The sequence below is a fragment of the Anas platyrhynchos genome, chromosome 2 (assembly GCF_047663525.1).
Source record: "Anas platyrhynchos isolate ZD024472 breed Pekin duck chromosome 2, IASCAAS_PekinDuck_T2T, whole genome shotgun sequence".
In the NCBI taxonomy this organism is placed as follows: Eukaryota; Metazoa; Chordata; class Aves; order Anseriformes; family Anatidae; genus Anas; species Anas platyrhynchos.
The window spans coordinates 84,471,207-84,489,856 of NC_092588.1; the positions used below are offsets into that span (position 1 = coordinate 84,471,207).

General features: G+C 47.8%; 2 long non-coding RNA genes across 5 annotated transcripts; both read right to left on the minus strand.

Annotated features, from left to right (window-relative positions):
• Window positions 1-2,207: 2,207 nt before the first annotated feature.
• Window positions 2,208-7,746, minus strand: LOC140001951 (uncharacterized). Of its 2 annotated transcripts, XR_011807777.1 has the most exons (8): window positions 5,925-7,746; window positions 5,264-5,343; window positions 4,648-4,708; window positions 3,925-4,200; window positions 3,530-3,650; window positions 3,174-3,270; window positions 2,610-2,813; window positions 2,208-2,526 (listed from the first exon to the last, which is right to left on the minus strand). It is a non-coding gene; the product is annotated as an uncharacterized lncRNA (long non-coding RNA). The 2 variants fall into 2 exon arrangements; XR_011807776.1 differs by lacking the exon at window positions 3,174-3,270 and having other exon boundaries at window positions 5,925-7,745.
• Window positions 7,747-10,031: 2,285 nt separating this feature from the next.
• Window positions 10,032-15,337, minus strand: LOC119716088 (uncharacterized). Of its 3 annotated transcripts, XR_011807779.1 has the most exons (8): window positions 13,746-14,971; window positions 13,088-13,167; window positions 12,472-12,532; window positions 11,749-12,024; window positions 11,354-11,474; window positions 10,998-11,094; window positions 10,434-10,637; window positions 10,032-10,350 (listed from the first exon to the last, which is right to left on the minus strand). It is a non-coding gene; the product is annotated as an uncharacterized lncRNA (long non-coding RNA). The 3 variants fall into 3 exon arrangements; XR_011807778.1 differs by lacking the exons at window positions 10,998-11,094; window positions 13,746-14,971 and adding an exon at window positions 15,162-15,337; XR_005263771.2 differs by lacking the exon at window positions 10,998-11,094 and having other exon boundaries at window positions 13,746-14,963.
• Between the last annotated feature and the right edge of the window lie 3,313 nt (window positions 15,338-18,650).

Below are 18,650 nucleotides of genomic sequence, written 5' to 3' on the forward strand. Positions count from 1 at the left end.
GCTGTAGAGATATTGATATACATATATATGCAGCACTAGTACATGTTCCTTGGAAAACCGGTCCAACTCTCTTCAAACCCCGTACATTGATGGTTTCCTCTAACTTGCACTGACGCTTCAGCTGGATCCTCTAAATCCCATGTTACTGCTTCTGCTTCCTAAGCAGGTGACAGAAACTCCTAAGCGGAGAGCAGAGGAGTTGTAGTTCTGTATCCAGGAAATATTTGGAAGTTTGGAAGATGCTTCCCTTGCTCAGCTGCCATCCCTATGTTAATCAATCACCCGATCTTTTGCCTTCCAGCAAAAGTCTTGATGCAGTTCTTAAGGAAAGTTCTTTCTGAAAATCCTCAGCCACCTCTGTGCACGCCAAACCTTTCCTGGCACTGTGCAATGCGCGGATGGCAGCGATAAATCAGGTCGTGGAATGAATGGCAACGCGTGGGGAGGGACTTTTCAGGTGGCTTCGCGCTGTTTCGCAGGTCCCTGAATTAGAGGTAATGAGGAAACAAGCGGTAGAAACAAAACCTTGAGGGAGGCTGAGATCAAGAATTGGCTACAGTGTTCAAGAGGACCTTTGGGCAGTGGGCAATTGCTGGCTGGCTCCAGGCGCGTGTCTGAGGGTCTCTGACCAACTGGGATTTGGGTGCGTGGACAGCACATGGGGCTACGGGGAGAGGACATGTAGGAGTGAAAAAGGGCAATAAACGCCTCCTGTTCAAGAGCCATCAGGAGTGTGTGTCTTGCGTCCCTTCAGCAACACAAAGATTTGGCTCCAGATCCAAAATGTCATGTATTTGGCAATTTTATTTACAGTAGCACTCCCAACACCTCCCATCCCCTCTTTTCCCTTCCCTCCACTCCCCTCCCCTATGCTCCCTGTCCCTACACTCCCCTACACTCCCCTCCCCTATACTACCCTACACACCCCTACACTCCCCTACACACCCCTACAATCCACTCCCCTATACTACACTACAAACCCCTACACTCCCCTCCCCTATACTACCCTACACACCCCTACACTCCCCTCCTCTATCCTACCCTACACACCCCTACACTCCCCTCCCCTACACACCCCCACACACCCCTACACTCCAATCCCCTATACTACCCTACACACCCCTACACTCCCCTACACTCCCCTCCCCTATACTACCCTACACACCCCTACACTCCCCTCCCCTATACTACCCTACACACCCCTACACTCCCCTCACCTACACACCCCTACACTCCCCTCCCCTACACACCCCCACACACCCCTACACTCCCCTACACTCCCCTCCCCTATCCTACCCTACACACCCCTACACTCCCCTCCCCTATACTACCCTACACACCCCTACACTCCCCTCCCCTATACTACCCTACACACCCCTACACTCCCCTCCCCTATACTACCCTACACACCCCTACACTCCCCTACACTCCCCTCCCCTATACTACCCTACACTCCCCTCCCCTATACTACCCTACACACCCCTACACTCCCCTCCCCTACACACCCCTACACTCCCCTCCCCTACACACCCCCACACACCCCTACACTCCCCTCCCCTATACTACCCTACACACCCCTACACTCCCCTACACTCCCCTCCCCTATACTACCCTACACACCCCTACACTCCCCTCCCCTACACACCCCCACACACCACTACACTCCCCTATAATCCCCTCCCCTATACTTCCCTACACTCCCCTTCGCTACACTACCCTACATTACCCTATGCTCCCCTCCCCTATGCTCCCCTACGCTCCCCTCCCCTATCCTATCCTACACTCCCCTAAACTCCACTCCCCTACACTACCCTATACTCTCCTACGCTCCCCTCCCCTCTACTATGCTACACTACGCTATGCTACACTACGCTATGCTACACTACCCTATCCTACCCTCCCCTACCTCCTCTACACTGTCTTCCCTTCCCCTCCTTCCCCTCCTTCCCCTCCCTCCCCTCCCCTCCCCTCCCCTCCTCTTCAATCCCCTCCCTCCCCTCCCTCCAATCGCATCGCATCGCATCGCATCGCCTCCCCTCCCCGCCCCTCCCCTTCCCTGCCCTCCCCTGCCCTCCCTTCCCTTTCCCTTTTCTTTCCCTTCCCCTCCCCTCCCCTCCCCTCCCCTCCCCTCCCCTCCCCTCCCCTCCCCTCCCCTCCCCTCCCCTCCCCTCTCTTCCTTTTATTCCCTCCCCTTCCCTCCCCTCTTGTCTTCTTTCTTTCAGGTAAGTTCAGATCGCTTCAGTCGTTCTCGTAGCTCATATCCCTGGCTGATTCACGCGAACCCATCAGCAGCAACCAGAAGCGCTCCAGCTGCTGTGTCACTAGTTGAGCAACAGTCTGCAACTGGGAATCGCTGACTTTGTTCTGTGGCTCAGACAGGTGCCTTTCAGTTGCACCCTGGCCTGGACGTGTCCTCTTGCTGTGTCCCCACCTACATCGCAGTTCTGCTTAGAAGCAGCAGCAGGCTTTGGAAGATGTCCCACTCCTTCCATTTTCAGTGGTTTAGCTTGGCTAGCCGGGTGGTGTCTGTCAAGAGAAGACAACAAAGAGATTTGGGTTAGAAACAGCTAACTGAGTAGTTCCTTTCCACAAGGGCAAGGAATATTTACCCGTTCCTAATGGAGGCTGCAGTGTCAGAGATAATGACAGGTCCTTCCGAGAGCTTTGAAATATCCCTTGGGGATGCTGTGTCCAGAGGACCAGAGCAAACCTGTCTAAAGTACACCGTGGAATCACTCGGAATTACTTCCTAGCACAGAAGCATGTGTCCGATACGGCTTCGGCTGGTTTCAGTGTTCTTCTGCACCTCATACCTAAATTAAGATAAGAGGTCTCAATGCAGATGGACAGCTTGAGAAACAGAGAAATCACTGATGTGCTTTGAGTACTTCTAAGGACTGAGAACTAAATAAAGCCAATGTTGTAACATTAAGGATTGGTTAGAAAAGTAAACGTTAAAAACAAGTAAAGGAGAAGAACAAGTACGCTTTCTTAAAGTATCTACTGTACTTAAAGGATCTTTAAGCAAGTAAATAAGTAATGAAATATATACGCAGAGAGAGAGAGAGAGAGAGAGATACAGAAACCTAAGAAACTGCTGCGCAGCTTAGCTTCTTGCTCTCTTTTCTAAAAGTCCTAGTGAATACAGCATCTGCGTGCGTTACAAGCATTACCCTCAGTCCAGCACAGGTACACACGAGAGGACAGCCTGCAGGTTGCGGAGGCAAAGAAACTGCTCTGGCTGGATGTGAAGAGCCAAGACACAAGTTGCTGTCAGGGAAAAGATACACAGAGGGGATGGATGAAAAACACGGAGTGTGCTTCCGACCTTCACAACTTCTAAGCAAGCGGAGATGAGGTTGTGGAAGAACCAAATGAGCTGTTGATCTAGAAGCAGCCTGAAGACTGTCCTTAAGCAGGGCCTTGCATTCTTCATTTTTATAGCATTGCTTGCCTTCAAGTGCACGATCATGATTTTATGAACTTTCTACCACTACAGAAATGCACCGGATTCTTTCACAAAACTTACGGGTGGTACTTGGAAATATTGGTCAGCATTCTCTATTTCCTTCGTCATCTCAATTCTCTTTTGGCCTGGGAAGCTTTTCAGAGCAGAGGAGAAGATCCGCTGTAATACGGAGTTTTGGATCCTGCAAAGGAAACGAAGAATCCTACTGACAACTCTTTTCAACCTCACCTGCAACCATCACAGAAAAGAAGACCGAAAGAACACCGCTTTAGCATGGGAAGCATACATTTGAGCATAGGTGTCCTAGAGCTGAAGCCAGGTTAAGCAGGTTCCAAACAAGGTGAAGGAGCACACCCATAAAGCATTTCCATTAAGCTGTGCTTGCAAACAAATGGTTTAAAGACTTAGATTTTCTTACAAGTGAAGAATGAAAAAATAAAAAGAAAGAAAATTACCAGGACATCCAGTTTTCCTCTAGCTTGCTTTGCTTCTTTCCGAATCTGAGTCTTGAGTGACAATCAGGGAGCAGCATTGTGCAGAAATGCCAAAGCCTCCCCAGCTTGTCGTACCTTCATCGACAAGGGCTTTGATACTGCTGCCTCCTCAGCACCATCAGCAATTTCCTAGGAAAGCTGGTGTCCACCAGGTCAAATAGGAATGGGAAATCCCTCTTGCCACAACTTCACACTCACACCAGAGTTGGCAGGACAGGCCGATGGACAGAGAAGTGTCTGTAAGAGTGTTAGAAAACAGGCTTTAGATTTCCGTCAACCCAGGAAAAAATACTTGCTCATCCCCTCAAACTGAACTCTCAGTAGAAGGAGGTGATCCCAAGCTGCATTCCTGACATCTATGCTGCAAAGTCATCCAATGGGACATGTTACTGTACCAGCCTGTTACGAACAGGAACAGGAGTTTGAGGTTATGCTGTTTGAGTAGAATTAAGCTCAAAGAGTTAGTCCTTTGGTATGTTTTTTGTCTGCAAGTGTTTTCACTGTTTCCCAGACAATGTCTCCAGCAAGCTGGCTGCTTGCTTCATTTGTTCTGTTCTGTTCTGTTCTTTTTGATTCTGTTTTGTTTTGTTTTCTCAGCAAGGATTCTTAGAGAAATGAGATTAAAGTGATCATATTGTATGTCCGTCCCTCCCTCCCTCCCCTTCGCTTGTCCAGAGCTTTTACCTTGTCCACCAGCTTGAATGAACTCGGTCATAGGCGCAGGTGTGTCCAAGCAATTCTGTTCCTAGAGATGTTGTGAAAACAGACAGCTAAGGAGTGGGGAGAGGACGTGCTGCTGTCTGCAGTGTGACCTCAGCGCTTACCAAACAGTAGGGAATACACAGAGAAGGGCGTTAGGAAAACTTCAAGCCCCAGACACATTTATGTGGAAACCATATTTCCCAAGATAACGCTGGACACAACTGCATAATCAAAATGGATTCATTTCTTGGTTCATCCAACTCCTAGGTTTTAGTTTTAAAAAGTTTCTGTCTTGGCTTAAAGCACTCTTCCAATCTCTATTTCCAGTTACTAGGATTTCCTGAAATAGCTCATCCCATTTTTTTCTTTGTACAATCTCCCAGCCTCTTTGTTTTCCTCTCCCCAAGAAACTTAGAGCTGCTCTCTTCCTACTTGGCAACTAGATATGGAGCTGTATCAGCCAGAAGGAAGTTTCCTTCACACCTTCCGCTTCTTACGGTATCTGGACCTTTACTCTTACTCGCCCTTCCTACATTAGCACAAAGAAAGCTGTCTGGGAGATCTGATGTCTTGTTTTCCAGAAGCTACCCTGAATCACCTTTACGAGAGCTGTCCCACGCTGCGAGCACAAGTCTTGCAGTCTGGCCAGATATTTGCCTTCTAAGTCGATAATCAAACCTGTCAAGTTAAGAACACGTAACCAATGGAGAGGAAATCCTTTTATTTTGCTCCGAATTCACTTTTTTTTTTTTTTTTTTTTTTTTTCCTAGACCAAGACTGAATCGTGGGAAACCAGCAAAACTCTGGTGAAAAATGAAATGAAAAATGTTAAGGTCAGGCAGCTTGCCCACTGCAATTGCTACCCTGAAAGCAGATGGAGTGCATCTTCATACCCCACAGCCTGAGACACTAGTCGACAGGCCAGCCCATGTGATGAAGTCCATTGCTGTCCTGAATTTTAACGTGACAGGGGGACTCTTAAGCCTCTTGTTTATGCTTTAGTACTTGCGGTCTCTGGGAGGACCACAGCACACTCTTCTCTGTCTCCCCTTATTTGTTGATCGTCTGTAGGAAGAAGAGAACGTGCAGAGGCCCTCAGCCGTACATTGGGTCTGTTCTCACTCTGTGCAGCTCCATCATTGAGCAAAGTACCAACCTTGGTGCTTCTGTCAGGACTTGACACAAACTACAGAATACTAAAATGAAGCATTCACAACAAAACCGCATTGTTTTCCCCAGCCAAGCATCAAAACACTTACAGAAGGGCATGGTCCCTCTCTGTGCACCTCAAGGGGAGATCCACAAATCCTCACGTGGTTTCATCACATCCAGCACCCTTCTCTGTCCCTCCCAGCTAAACGTGCGCAGAGGCAGCTGTTGCCAAAGTGCTGTGGTGACACAATTCAGTTCTGTTTCTGAAGTCATCACCGCAGGCGCCTCCCAGTGACGGCACAACACTCTCTGTTGCTAACGCGTATGTCTCAGAAACAGCTAGAGAAGTACCACTGTGCCCAAACTGACTTGAATTAGAGTAGTTCAAACATTATTCCCTGCTCCCCTACATCTGTGGAAGGTGTGTGATCAAACTTTTCCTTGCGAAGGGATTACAGACCAAAAGAGCTTGATTCTGAGACGTTGCCCGTCCTTGTAGAGCAGTTCACCTTTTATTTCCATGTCAGAAAAAAGAAGGTGAAATCAACAATTCTCTTCCTCCGAGCTGGGAATATGAAATAACCCCAATCATCCAGGAAGCCTTAATAAGGAAACTATGCACTTCCTTGTTAAACATCTTGTTTCTTGGGAAAACTTTTCCAGTCCTTTGCAACTGCGGTGGTCTGAATCGGCTGGGCAGCCGAGTTCCACCACGGCCGCTCTCTCACTCCCCCTCCTCAAAGGGAAAGGGGGAGAAAATACGATGCAAAGGGCTCAAGGGCTGAGATAAGGACGGGGAGATCACTCAACAACTATCGTGACGGGCAAAGCAGACTCAGCATAGGGAGACAGTAAGAGTGATTGCCTCCTACCAACAAACTAGACACGTGAGAAACAAAGGAAAGAAACCCAAAACATCTTCTCCCCATCTGCCCTCTTCCACCTCCTCCTCCTGAGCAGCGCAGGGAAACAGGGGACTGAGGGCTGCGGTCAGTCCCTGATGCTTTGTCCCCGCCGCTCCTTCTCGCTCCCTCCCTGCCCCTGCTCCCCGTGGGGTCCCTCCCACGGGATGCCGTCCTTCCCCAGCTGATCCCACACGGGCTGCCCACAGGCAGCAGCTCCTCAAGCACTGCTCCCACACGGCTCCGTCCCACGGGCTCCATCCATCCATCCATCCATCCATCCATCCCCCAGGAGCAAACTGCTCCAGCACGGGTCCCCCACGGCTGGGCGGCAGCTCCCCCCAGACCCCCTGCTCCTGCGGGGGCTCCTCTCCACGAGGGGGCTGCAGCTGCGGCCCGGGGCCTGCTCCTGCGGGGGCTCTCTGTGGGCCGCAGCCGCCTCCAGGCCACATCCACCTGCTCCACCGGGGGCTCCTCCACCCACGGGGGGGCTGCAGCGTGGAGATCTGCTCCATGGGCTGCAGGGGGACAGCCTGCTCCACCAGGGGCCTCTCCCTGCACAGCCCGCAGGGGAACTGCTGCTGCCTGCCTGCAGCGACCCTGCCCTCCTGCTGCACTCACCTGGGGGGGCTGCAGGGCTGCTTCTCCTCTCTTTCTCCCTCCCTGTGAAACAGCTTCTTGTTGTTATTTATTTTCTCCTTTCTTCAATATGCTCTCCCAGAGGAGCAAGCGACATCGTTTCTTGGCTTGGCTCTGGCCAGCAGTGGAGCTGTTATCTAACGTGGGGCAGCTTCTAGATTCTCCTCACGGAAGCCACCCCTATGGCCCCCTGCTACCAAAACCTGGCCACGTAAACCCACCAGAGCAACTCTTCCGGTGAAGAAATTTTTCGTAATAACCAACCAGAACCTCCCCTGGTACAACTTCAGGGGTTTTGTTCTTCTCACTTGGGGCTTGGGAGAAGAGAACGATCCCCACCTCTCTGGAGCCTCCTTTCAGCTTCCTGTAGAGCACAGGAAGGGCTCCCCTGAGCCTCCTTTTCTCCACGCTGAACAACCCCAGCTCCCTCAGCCGCTCCTCACCAGACTTGTTCTCTAAACCCTTCACAAGCTTCAGAGCCCTTCTCCGCACACGCTCCAGCACCTCGAGCTCTTCGCTGAACACAGTGCTCGAGGTGCGGCCTCAGCAGAGCCGAGCACAGAGGGACAACCGCTTCCCTAGTCCTGACGGCCACTCTATGTCTGATACAAGCCAGCTGTAGAGATATTGATATACATATATATGCAGCACTAGTACATGTTCCTTGGAAAACCGGTCCAACTCTCTTCAAACCCCGTACATTGATGGTTTCCTCTAACTTGCACTGACGCTTCAGCTGGATCCTCTAAATCCCATGTTACTGCTTCTGCTTCCTAAGCAGGTGACAGAAACTCCTAAGCGGAGAGCAGAGGAGTTGTAGTTCTGTATCCAGGAAATATTTGGAAGTTTGGAAGATGCTTCCCTTGCTCAGCTGCCATCCCTATGTTAATCAATCACCCGATCTTTTGCCTTCCAGCAAAAGTCTTGATGCAGTTCTTAAGGAAAGTTCTTTCTGAAAATCCTCAGCCACCTCTGTGCACGCCAAACCTTTCCTGGCACTGTGCAATGCGCGGATGGCAGCGATAAATCAGGTCGTGGAATGAATGGCAACGCGTGGGGAGGGACTTTTCAGGTGGCTTCGCGCTGTTTCGCAGGTCCCTGAATTAGAGGTAATGAGGAAACAAGCGGTAGAAACAAAACCTTGAGGGAGGCTGAGATCAAGAATTGGCTACAGTGTTCAAGAGGACCTTTGGGCAGTGGGCAATTGCTGGCTGGCTCCAGGCGCGTGTCTGAGGGTCTCTGACCAACTGGGATTTGGGTGCGTGGACAGCACATGGGGCTACGGGGAGAGGACATGTAGGAGTGAAAAAGGGCAATAAACGCCTCCTGTTCAAGAGCCATCAGGAGTGTGTGTCTTGCGTCCCTTCAGCAACACAAAGATTTGGCTCCAGATCCAAAATGTCATGTATTTGGCAATTTTATTTACAGTAGCACTCCCAACCCCTCCCATCCCCTCTTTTCCCTTCCCTCCACTCCCCTCCCCTATGCTCCCTGTCCCTACACTCCCCTACACTCCCCTCCCCTATACTACCCTACACACCCCTACACTCCCCTACACACCCCTACAATCCACTCCCCTATACTACACTACAAACCCCTACACTCCCCTCCCCTATACTACCCTACACACCCCTACACTCCCCTCCTCTATCCTACCCTACACACCCCTACACTCCCCTCCCCTACACACCCCCACACACCCCTACACTCCAATCCCCTATACTACCCTACACACCCCTACACTCCCCTACACTCCCCTCCCCTATACTACCCTACACACCCCTACACTCCCCTCCCCTATACTACCCTACACACCCCTACACTCCCCTCACCTACACACCCCTACACTCCCCTCCCCTACACACCCCCACACACCCCTACACTCCCCTACACTCCCCTCCCCTATCCTACCCTACACACCCCTACACTCCCCTCCCCTATACTACCCTACACACCCCTACACTCCCCTCCCCTATACTACCCTACACACCCCTACACTCCCCTCCCCTATACTACCCTACACACCCCTACACTCCCCTACACTCCCCTCCCCTATACTACCCTACACACCCCTACACTCCCCTCCCCTACACACCCCCACACACCACTACACTCCCCTATAATCCCCTCCCCTATACTTCCCTACACTCCCCTTCGCTACACTACCCTACATTACCCTATGCTCCCCTCCCCTATGCTCCCCTATGCTCCCCTCCCCTATCCTATCCTACACTCCCCTAAACTCCACTCCCCTACACTACCCTATACTCTCCTACGCTCCCCTCCCCTCTACTATGCTACACTACGCTATGCTACACTACGCTATGCTACACTACGCTATGCTACACTACGCTATGCTACACTACGCTATGCTACACTACGCTATGCTACCCTCCCCTACCTCCTCTACACTGTCTTCCCTTCCCCTCCCTCCCCTCCCTCCCCTCCCCTCCCCTCCCCTCCTCTTCAATCCCCTCCCTCCCCTCCCTCCAATCGCATCGCATCGCATCGCATCGCATCGCCTCCCCTCCCCGCCCCTCCCCTTCCCTGCCCTCCCCTGCCCTCCCTTCCCTTTCCCTTTTCTTTCCCTTCCCCTCCCCTCCCCTCCCCTCCCCTCCCCTCCCCTCCCCTCCCCTCTCTTCCTTTTATTCCCTCCCCTTCCCTCCCCTCTTGTCTTCTTTCTTTCAGGTAAGTTCAGATCGCTTCAGTCGTTCTCGTAGCTCATATCCCTGGCTGATTCACGCGAACCCATCAGCAGCAACCAGAAGCGCTCCAGCTGCTGTGTCACTAGTTGAGCAACAGTCTGCAACTGGGAATCGCTGACTTTGTTCTGTGGCTCAGACAGGTGCCTTTCAGTTGCACCCTGGCCTGGACGTGTCCTCTTGCTGTGTCCCCACCTACATCGCAGTTCTGCTTAGAAGCAGCAGCAGGCTTTGGAAGATGTCCCACTCCTTCCATTTTCAGTGGTTTAGCTTGGCTAGCCGGGTGGTGTCTGTCAAGAGAAGACAACAAAGAGATTTGGGTTAGAAACAGCTAACTGAGTAGTTCCTTTCCACAAGGGCAAGGAATATTTACCCGTTCCTAATGGAGGCTGCAGTGTCAGAGATAACGACAGGTCCTTCCGAGAGCTTTGAAATATCCCTTGGGGATGCTGTGTCCAGAGGACCAGAGCAAACCTGTCTAAAGTACACCGTGGAATCACTCGGAATTACTTCCTAGCACAGAAGCATGTGTCCGATACGGCTTCGGCTGGTTTCAGTGTTCTTCTGCACCTCATACCTAAATTAAGATAAGAGGTCTCAATGCAGATGGACAGCTTGAGAAACAGAGAAATCACTGATGTGCTTTGAGTACTTCTAAGGACTGAGAACTAAATAAAGCCAATGTTGTAACATTAAGGATTGGTTAGAAAAGTAAACGTTAAAAACAAGTAAAGGAGAAGAACAAGTACGCTTTCTTAAAGTATCTACTGTACTTAAAGGATCTTTAAGCAAGTAAATAAGTAATGAAATATATACGCAGAGAGAGAGAGAGAGAGAGAGATACAGAAACCTAAGAAACTGCTGCGCAGCTTAGCTTCTTGCTCTCTTTTCTAAAAGTCCTAGTGAATACAGCATCTGCGTGCGTTACAAGCATTACCCTCAGTCCAGCACAGGTACACACGAGAGGACAGCCTGCAGGTTGCGGAGGCAAAGAAACTGCTCTGGCTGGATGTGAAGAGCCAAGACACAAGTTGCTGTCAGGGAAAAGATACACAGAGGGGATGGATGAAAAACACGGAGTGTGCTTCCGACCTTCACAACTTCTAAGCAAGCGGAGATGAGGTTGTGGAAGAACCAAATGAGCTGTTGATCTAGAAGCAGCCTGAAGACTGTCCTTAAGCAGGGCCTTGCATTCTTCATTTTTATAGCATTGCTTGCCTTCAAGTGCACGATCATGATTTTATGAACTTTCTACCACTACAGAAATGCACCGGATTCTTTCACAAAACTTACGGGTGGTACTTGGAAATATTGGTCAGCATTCTCTATTTCCTTCGTCATCTCAATTCTCTTTTGGCCTGGGAAGCTTTTCAGAGCAGAGGAGAAGATCCGCTGTAATACGGAGTTTTGGATCCTGCAAAGGAAACGAAGAATCCTACTGACAACTCTTTTCAACCTCACTTGCAACCATCACAGAAAAGAAGACCGAAAGAACACCGCTTTAGCATGGGAAGCATACATTTGAGCATAGGTGTCCTAGAGCTGAAGCCAGGTTAAGCAGGTTCCAAACAAGGTGAAGGAGCACACCCATAAAGCATTTCCATTAAGCTGTGCTTGCAAACAAATGGTTTAAAGACTTAGATTTTCTTACAAGTGAAGAATGAAAAAATAAAAAGAAAGAAAATTACCAGGACATCCAGTTTTCCTCTAGCTTGCTTTGCTTCTTTCCGAATCTGAGTCTTGAGTGACAATCAGGGAGCAGCATTGTGCAGAAATGCCAAAGCCTCCCCAGCTTGTCGTACCTTCATCGACAAGGGCTTTGATACTGCTGCCTCCTCAGCACCATCAGCAATTTCCTAGGAAAGCTGGTGTCCACCAGGTCAAATAGGAATGGGAAATCCCTCTTGCCACAACTTCACACTCACACCAGAGTTGGCAGGACAGGCCGATGGACAGAGAAGTGTCTGTAAGAGTGTTAGAAAACAGGCTTTAGATTTCCGTCAACCCAGGAAAAATTACTTGCTCATCCCCTCAAACTGAACTCTCAGTAGAAGGAGGTGATCCCAAGCTGCATTCCTGACATCTATGCTGCAAAGTCATCCAGTGGGACATGTTACTGTACCAGCCTGTTACGAACAGGAACAGGAGTTTGAGGTTATGCTGTTTGAGTAGAATTAAGCTCAAAGAGTTAGTCCTTTGGTATGTTTTTTGTCTGCAAGTGTTTTCACTGTTTCCCAGACAATGTCTCCAGCAAGCTGGCTGCTTGCTTCATTTGTTCTGTTCTGTTCTGTTCTTTTTGATTCTGTTTTGTTTTGTTTTCTCAGCAAGGATTCTTAGAGAAATGAGATTAAAGTGATCATATTGTATGTCCGTCCCTCCCTCCCTCCCCTTCGCTTGTCCAGAGCTTTTACCTTGTCCACCAGCTTGAATGAACTCGGTCATAGGCGCAGGTGTGTCCAAGCAATTCTGTTCCTAGAGATGTTGTGAAAACAGACAGCTAAGGAGTGGGGAGAGGACGTGCTGCTGTCTGCAGTGTGACCTCAGCGCTTACCAAACAGTAGGGAATACACAGAGAAGGGCGTTAGGAAAACTTCAAGCCCCAGACACATTTATGTGGAAACCATATTTCCCAAGATAACGCTGGACACAACTGCATAATCAAAATGGATTCATTTCTTGGTTCATCCAACTCCTAGGTTTTAGTTTTAAAAAGTTTCTGTCTTGGCTTAAAGCACTCTTCCAATCTCTATTTCCAGTTACTAGGATTTCCTGAAATAGCTCATCCCATTTTTTTCTTTGTACAATCTCCCAGCCTCTTTGTTTTCCTCTCCCCAAGAAACTTAGAGCTGCTCTCTTCCTACTTGGCAACTAGATATGGAGCTGTATCAGCCAGAAGGAAGTTTCCTTCACACCTTCCGCTTCTTACGGTATCTGGACCTTTACTCTTACTCGCCCTTCCTACATTAGCACAAAGAAAGCTGTCTGGGAGATCTGATGTCTTGTTTTCCAGAAGCTACCCTGAATCACCTTTACGAGAGCTGTCCCACGCTGCGAGCACAAGTCTTGCAGTCTGGCCAGATATTTGCCTTCTAAGTCGATAATCAAACCTGTCAAGTTAAGAACACGTAACCAATGGAGAGGAAATCCTTTTATTTTGCTCCGAATTCACTTTTTTTTTTTTTTTTTTTTTTCCTAGACCAAGACTGAATCGTGGGAAACCAGCAAAACTCTGGTGAAAAATGAAATGAAAAATGTTAAGGTCAGGCAGCTTGCCCACTGCAATTGCTACCCTGAAAGCAGATGGAGTGCATCTTCATACCCCACAGCCTGAGACACTAGTCGACAGGCCAGCCCATGTGATGAAGTCCATTGCTGTCCTGAATTTTAACGTGACAGGGGGACTCTTAAGCCTCTTGTTTATGCTTTAGTACTTGCGGTCTCTGGGAGGACCACAGCACACTCTTCTCTGTCTCCCCTTATTTGTTGATCGTCTGTAGGAAGAAGAGAACGTGCAGAGGCCCTCAGCCGTACATTGGGTCTGTTCTCACTCTGTGCAGCTCCATCATTGAGCAAAGTACCAACCTTGGTGCTTCTGTCAGGACTTGACACAAACTACAGAATACTAAAATGAAGCATTCACAACAAAACCGCATTGTTTTCCCCAGCCAAGCATCAAAACACTTACAGAAGGGCATGGTCCCTCTCTGTGCACCTCAAGGGGAGATCCACAAATCCTCACGTGGTTTCATCACATCCAGCACCCTTCTCTGTCCCTCCCAGCTAAACGTGCGCAGAGGCAGCTGTTGCCAAAGTGCTGTGGTGACACAATTCAGTTCTGTTTCTGAAGTCATCACCGCAGGCGCCTCCCAGTGACGGCACAACACTCTCTGTTGCTAACGCGTATGTCTCAGAAACAGCTAGAGAAGTACCACTGTGCCCAAACTGACTTGAATTAGAGTAGTTCAAACATTATTCCCTGCTCCCCTACATCTGTGGAAGGTGTGTGATCAAACTTTTCCTTGCGAAGGGATTACAGACCAAAAGAGCTTGATTCTGAGACGTTGCCCGTCCTTGTAGAGCAGTTCACCTTTTATTTCCATGTCAGAAAAAAGAAGGTGAAATCAACAATTCTCTTCCTCCGAGCTGGGAATATGAAATAACCCCAATCATCCAGGAAGCCTTAATAAGGAAACTATGCACTTCCTTGTTAAACATCTTGTTTCTTGGGAAAACTTTTCCAGTCCTTTGCAACTGCGGTGGTCTGAATCGGCTGGGCAGCCGAGTTCCACCACGGCCGCTCTCTCACTCCCCCTCCTCAAAGGGAAAGGGGGAGAAAATACGATGCAAAGGGCTCAAGGGCTGAGATAAGGACGGGGAGATCACTCAACAACTATCGTGACGGGCAAAGCAGACTCAGCATAGGGAGACAGTAAGAGTGATTGCCTCCTACCAACAAACTAGACACGTGAGAAACAAAGGAAAGAAACCCAAAACATCTTCTCCCCATCTGCCCTCTTCCACCTCCTCCTCCTGAGCAGCGCAGGGAAACAGGGGACTGAGGGCTGCGGTCAGTCCCTGATGCTTTGTCCCCGCCGCTCCTTCTCGCTCCCTCCCTGCCCCTGCTCCCCGTGGGGTCCCTCCCACGGGATGCCGTCCTTCCCCAGCTGATCCCACACGGGCTGCCCACAGGCAGCAGCTCCTCAAGCACTGCTCCCACACGGCTCCGTCCCACGGGCTCCATCCATCCATCCATCCATCCATCCCCCAGGAGCAAACTGCTCCAGCACGGGTCCCCCACGGCTGGGCGGCAGCTCCCCCCAGACCCCCTGCTCCTGCGGGGGCTCCTCTCCACGGGGGGGCTGCAGCTGCGGCCCGGGGCCTGCTCCTGCCCTGCGGGGGCTCTCCGTGGGCCGAAGCCTCCTCCAGGCCACATCCACCTGCTCCACCGGGGGCTCCTCCACCCACGGGGGGCTGCAGCGTGGAGATCTGCTCCATGGGCTGCAGGGGGACAGCCTGCTCCACCGGGGGCCTCTCCCTGCACAGCCCGCAGGGGAACTGCTGCTGCCTGCCTGCAGTGACCCTGCCCTCCTGCTGCACTCACCTGGGGGGGCTGCAGGGCTGGATCTCTCCCATTTTCTCACTCCTCTCTCCCAGCTGCTGTTGTGCACTTTCTTTCCCCCTCTCCTTCCCCCCCTTTCTTCAATCTGCTCTCACAGAGGCCCAACCAGCTCCGGTCAGCAGCAGGTCCTTTTTGGAGCCATCTGGAGCTGGTTCTGATCTAACATGTTGCAGCTGCTGGGCTCTGCTCACAGAGGCCACTCCTGCAGCCACCCACCCTGCCCCCCAATGCCAAAGCCTTGCCATGTAAACCCAATACGCTGAGTGGTTACAGCAGCTATATCATTTTTATTTTTATTTATTTATTTATTTATTTTGGAGCAGAAGAACGTGCAAATATAGAAGCAGCATCACAAGTCTATCTCAGAAACCAGGGGAAAAAATAAAAACAGTATGTGTAACCTAGAATAAACAAAACCTAAAAAGTTATTTCAAATCTACTTTGCTATCAGTTAGTTTTCTTCTTCCCTAGTACTTAATTCTAAGCAAGCTTAGAAATAGATAAGTTAACTACAAAGAAGAAGAAAAAAAAAAGACAGAGTGATGGCAAAGGAAGACATAAGGAAAGATCAAAAGGTCTGTTGTTCTCTGACCTTCTTAGCATTTTCAATTCAGATATTTTTCTCTTTCTGTCTCACTTTTATTAAGTGCTTCTAAGTCTCAGTCATGTATTTTGGCTTTGAAAGCAACCCAATTTCTCCAAAAACTCAACAACACTTAAGTTATCTAACTACAGTTACTTCTGGAATGATCACTGTCACAGGAGACAGCCATATTGGCTCCACTGTCCTGTACCACTCCAAGCTCATGCTTATGGGTCTACTGCTCTTCAGTCCATTTCAACTGTGTTAATTGAAAAACAAAAACCCAGCACATTAGAATTAATGATTTGCACTGACGTGTTATAAAAAGTGCTTTGATATGCATTTGGAAAAAACTGTCATGCAAAATTATTTCAAATTAATGCCAAGTATCAGATTTTGAAAGCTTGGACTAAAATGTGAGAGAAAAAACATCTGCCAATTTTATAACTCTTCTGTTATGAATTCTGTTGAATAGTGTAGTACCAGGGTGTCTTTTAAGCACTTCAAAACACTTGGTGGTGGTCTGGGTTTCTGCACCTCAAATTTACATGCACCAGAAGTTAAACAAAAACAAAAAAGTTACACTAGCATGAACTAAAAGAGCTCCAAGGTCAAGGAGTTTGGAATTCTTCACAGTACTGCATTACTTTAGGACCCTTGAATGTGAGGGCTTTGACAAACAGCATCCAAGCTGCTTTCCAGAGTGCACACTAATTCCAGAAAAGAGAATAATCGTGATTATAGCACAAGTAATGAACTTCCCTAAGAGGAAAATGCAATGTGTGACAGAGGAGGGAAAAACAATCAAACAAGAAGCCTCTTAAAACAGAGCAGTACAAAAAATGAACCTATTTACACATACAGAAAAGATGACAGGAATTGGAATGAGAGAGATAAAGAAATGGTGATAGAAAGCACAGGTTACTGCAGTAACTGGTCTTTGTGAAAGACTATGAAATATTTATCCTTTAAATTAATGAGAAGTTCACAAATGCACAGCGTTACAGTTGTATTAGTACTCTTATGCTAAAAGAGTCCTGGTCTTGCCACATGGAAGGACAAAATTGTTATTAATGAAGATTCTGCTTCAGAGATAGCTGAACCTCCCAGAAAATAAAGCCACCCTGCCTGAACTGAAATTCAGTTGTTTTTCTTAACTCTTCTGCAGCAATACAGTTGGTCAGCTCCCCGGCAAGCTGAGAAAGTAAGATCGCATTGGTACAAATACATGCATTTACATATATATATATACACACACACACATATACATGTACATGCATAACTTCCCATTAACAAATCTTCAGCAGGGGCGCTACCTAGTATTGATAGCACACCCACCCCAGCATAATTTCTGTCTTCAACAGTCACAAACAAAATGATTATTCTGTTGTGTTTACATTCAAACAAAAAAGCAGAGTGCATTATAAACTCCCTCTCATATCCATAAGAATGGATATCACAGGATGAGCTCTATAAATTCTGTCTCTTGTTTCATTGTCTTTCCCTGAATTACTAGACTGTGTGGGATTTTCTCTTGCTATATATCATTTATGAATGACCAAGGCTGGCAGAGCAAATTTATTTGTATTAACTGTTTTAGACATTCATTTGTGTGTATCAGCCAAGCCTTAAAGAAATCAGGACAAAGATACCATTATTTTAATTATATAGTAAAAGACTGATTTTATAGTCATGTAAAACTGCTAGATTTCTCATCACATCATCTGTAGCAATTAGTTTCATCAAGCAATAAGCCTTTCATCAGCAATATGGTACACAGTAAATTATACTAGGAATGCAGCTTTGTAGCATGACAGGTTGACAGATACAGTGTGAAAATGAAACCTGTTAATGTTTTAAATGGGTGAAAAGCATTTGCTTCAACTTTATAAACTTTGTTCTTATTTAAAATTTTATGTATTATGTAAGCACAATTAATATAACTTGACATAACAGTTCTTAGAGTCATAGAATAGGTAGTCCACAATGCTATTTTACTAATTTAACCTGGCATTGATGACAACTGTCACAATAGCACAGAAATACAATATTAAAATATTTTATATTACACACAGATGTTCTCAGTTATCTGTATTTGTGTAACATATAACATCTTTCTGGTACAAACCCAGAACAACTTCTTAGAAATACAGAAATTTACTCCAACCTAGTGGAGAACAAAGGAATGCCACGTAAAATACGATTATAATGGATCATGTAGCAAAACTGTCAATGTGCACCAGTATCTGTAAACATATCATACTCTTATTACTGTGAGTTATAACAACAAATATAACTGCAAATGCTTCTTTTTTTAAACCTTTATTGTGCTAATAGTCCCAGTGCACATGAATTGCCAAGTATTGGAGGCAAGATGCTGGGAAGTTCTAAAACAAACAATTCCCATTTACTCATTGTTTCTCACCATTTATAAGCAGGTCTAGACATCCTCCTAGGATGAAAACTTGGCATCTCAGTACACAGCATATAGAAAGGCAATATAGTCCTATCAGCAAGAAAAAAATGAAATAATAATAATTCATTTGTCAAAATAAGCTATCCACATTGGGGTAAGGCCTGATAGAACTTGTACATCAACAAATCACTATCCTTGCAGTCCAGATAAAACTCTCCTTTTCCATCATTGCTCTTCTCAAACTCACTTTCGGGGCTAAGATTTTGTCTTGTAAGACTGCTTGGAAATTAGCTTATAAAATTATGTTTTGTTTTGTTTTGTTTTAATAATGTAATAGGACTCTTGATAAAACAGCTACATGGACTTGATATTTATCAAAAAAATTAAAATGGATCCAGATTACAGTGCTATGCTGGACCACTTCCAGTCTGATTCTAGCAGGATAAAATCATACAATCAGCCTTCCTTTGCT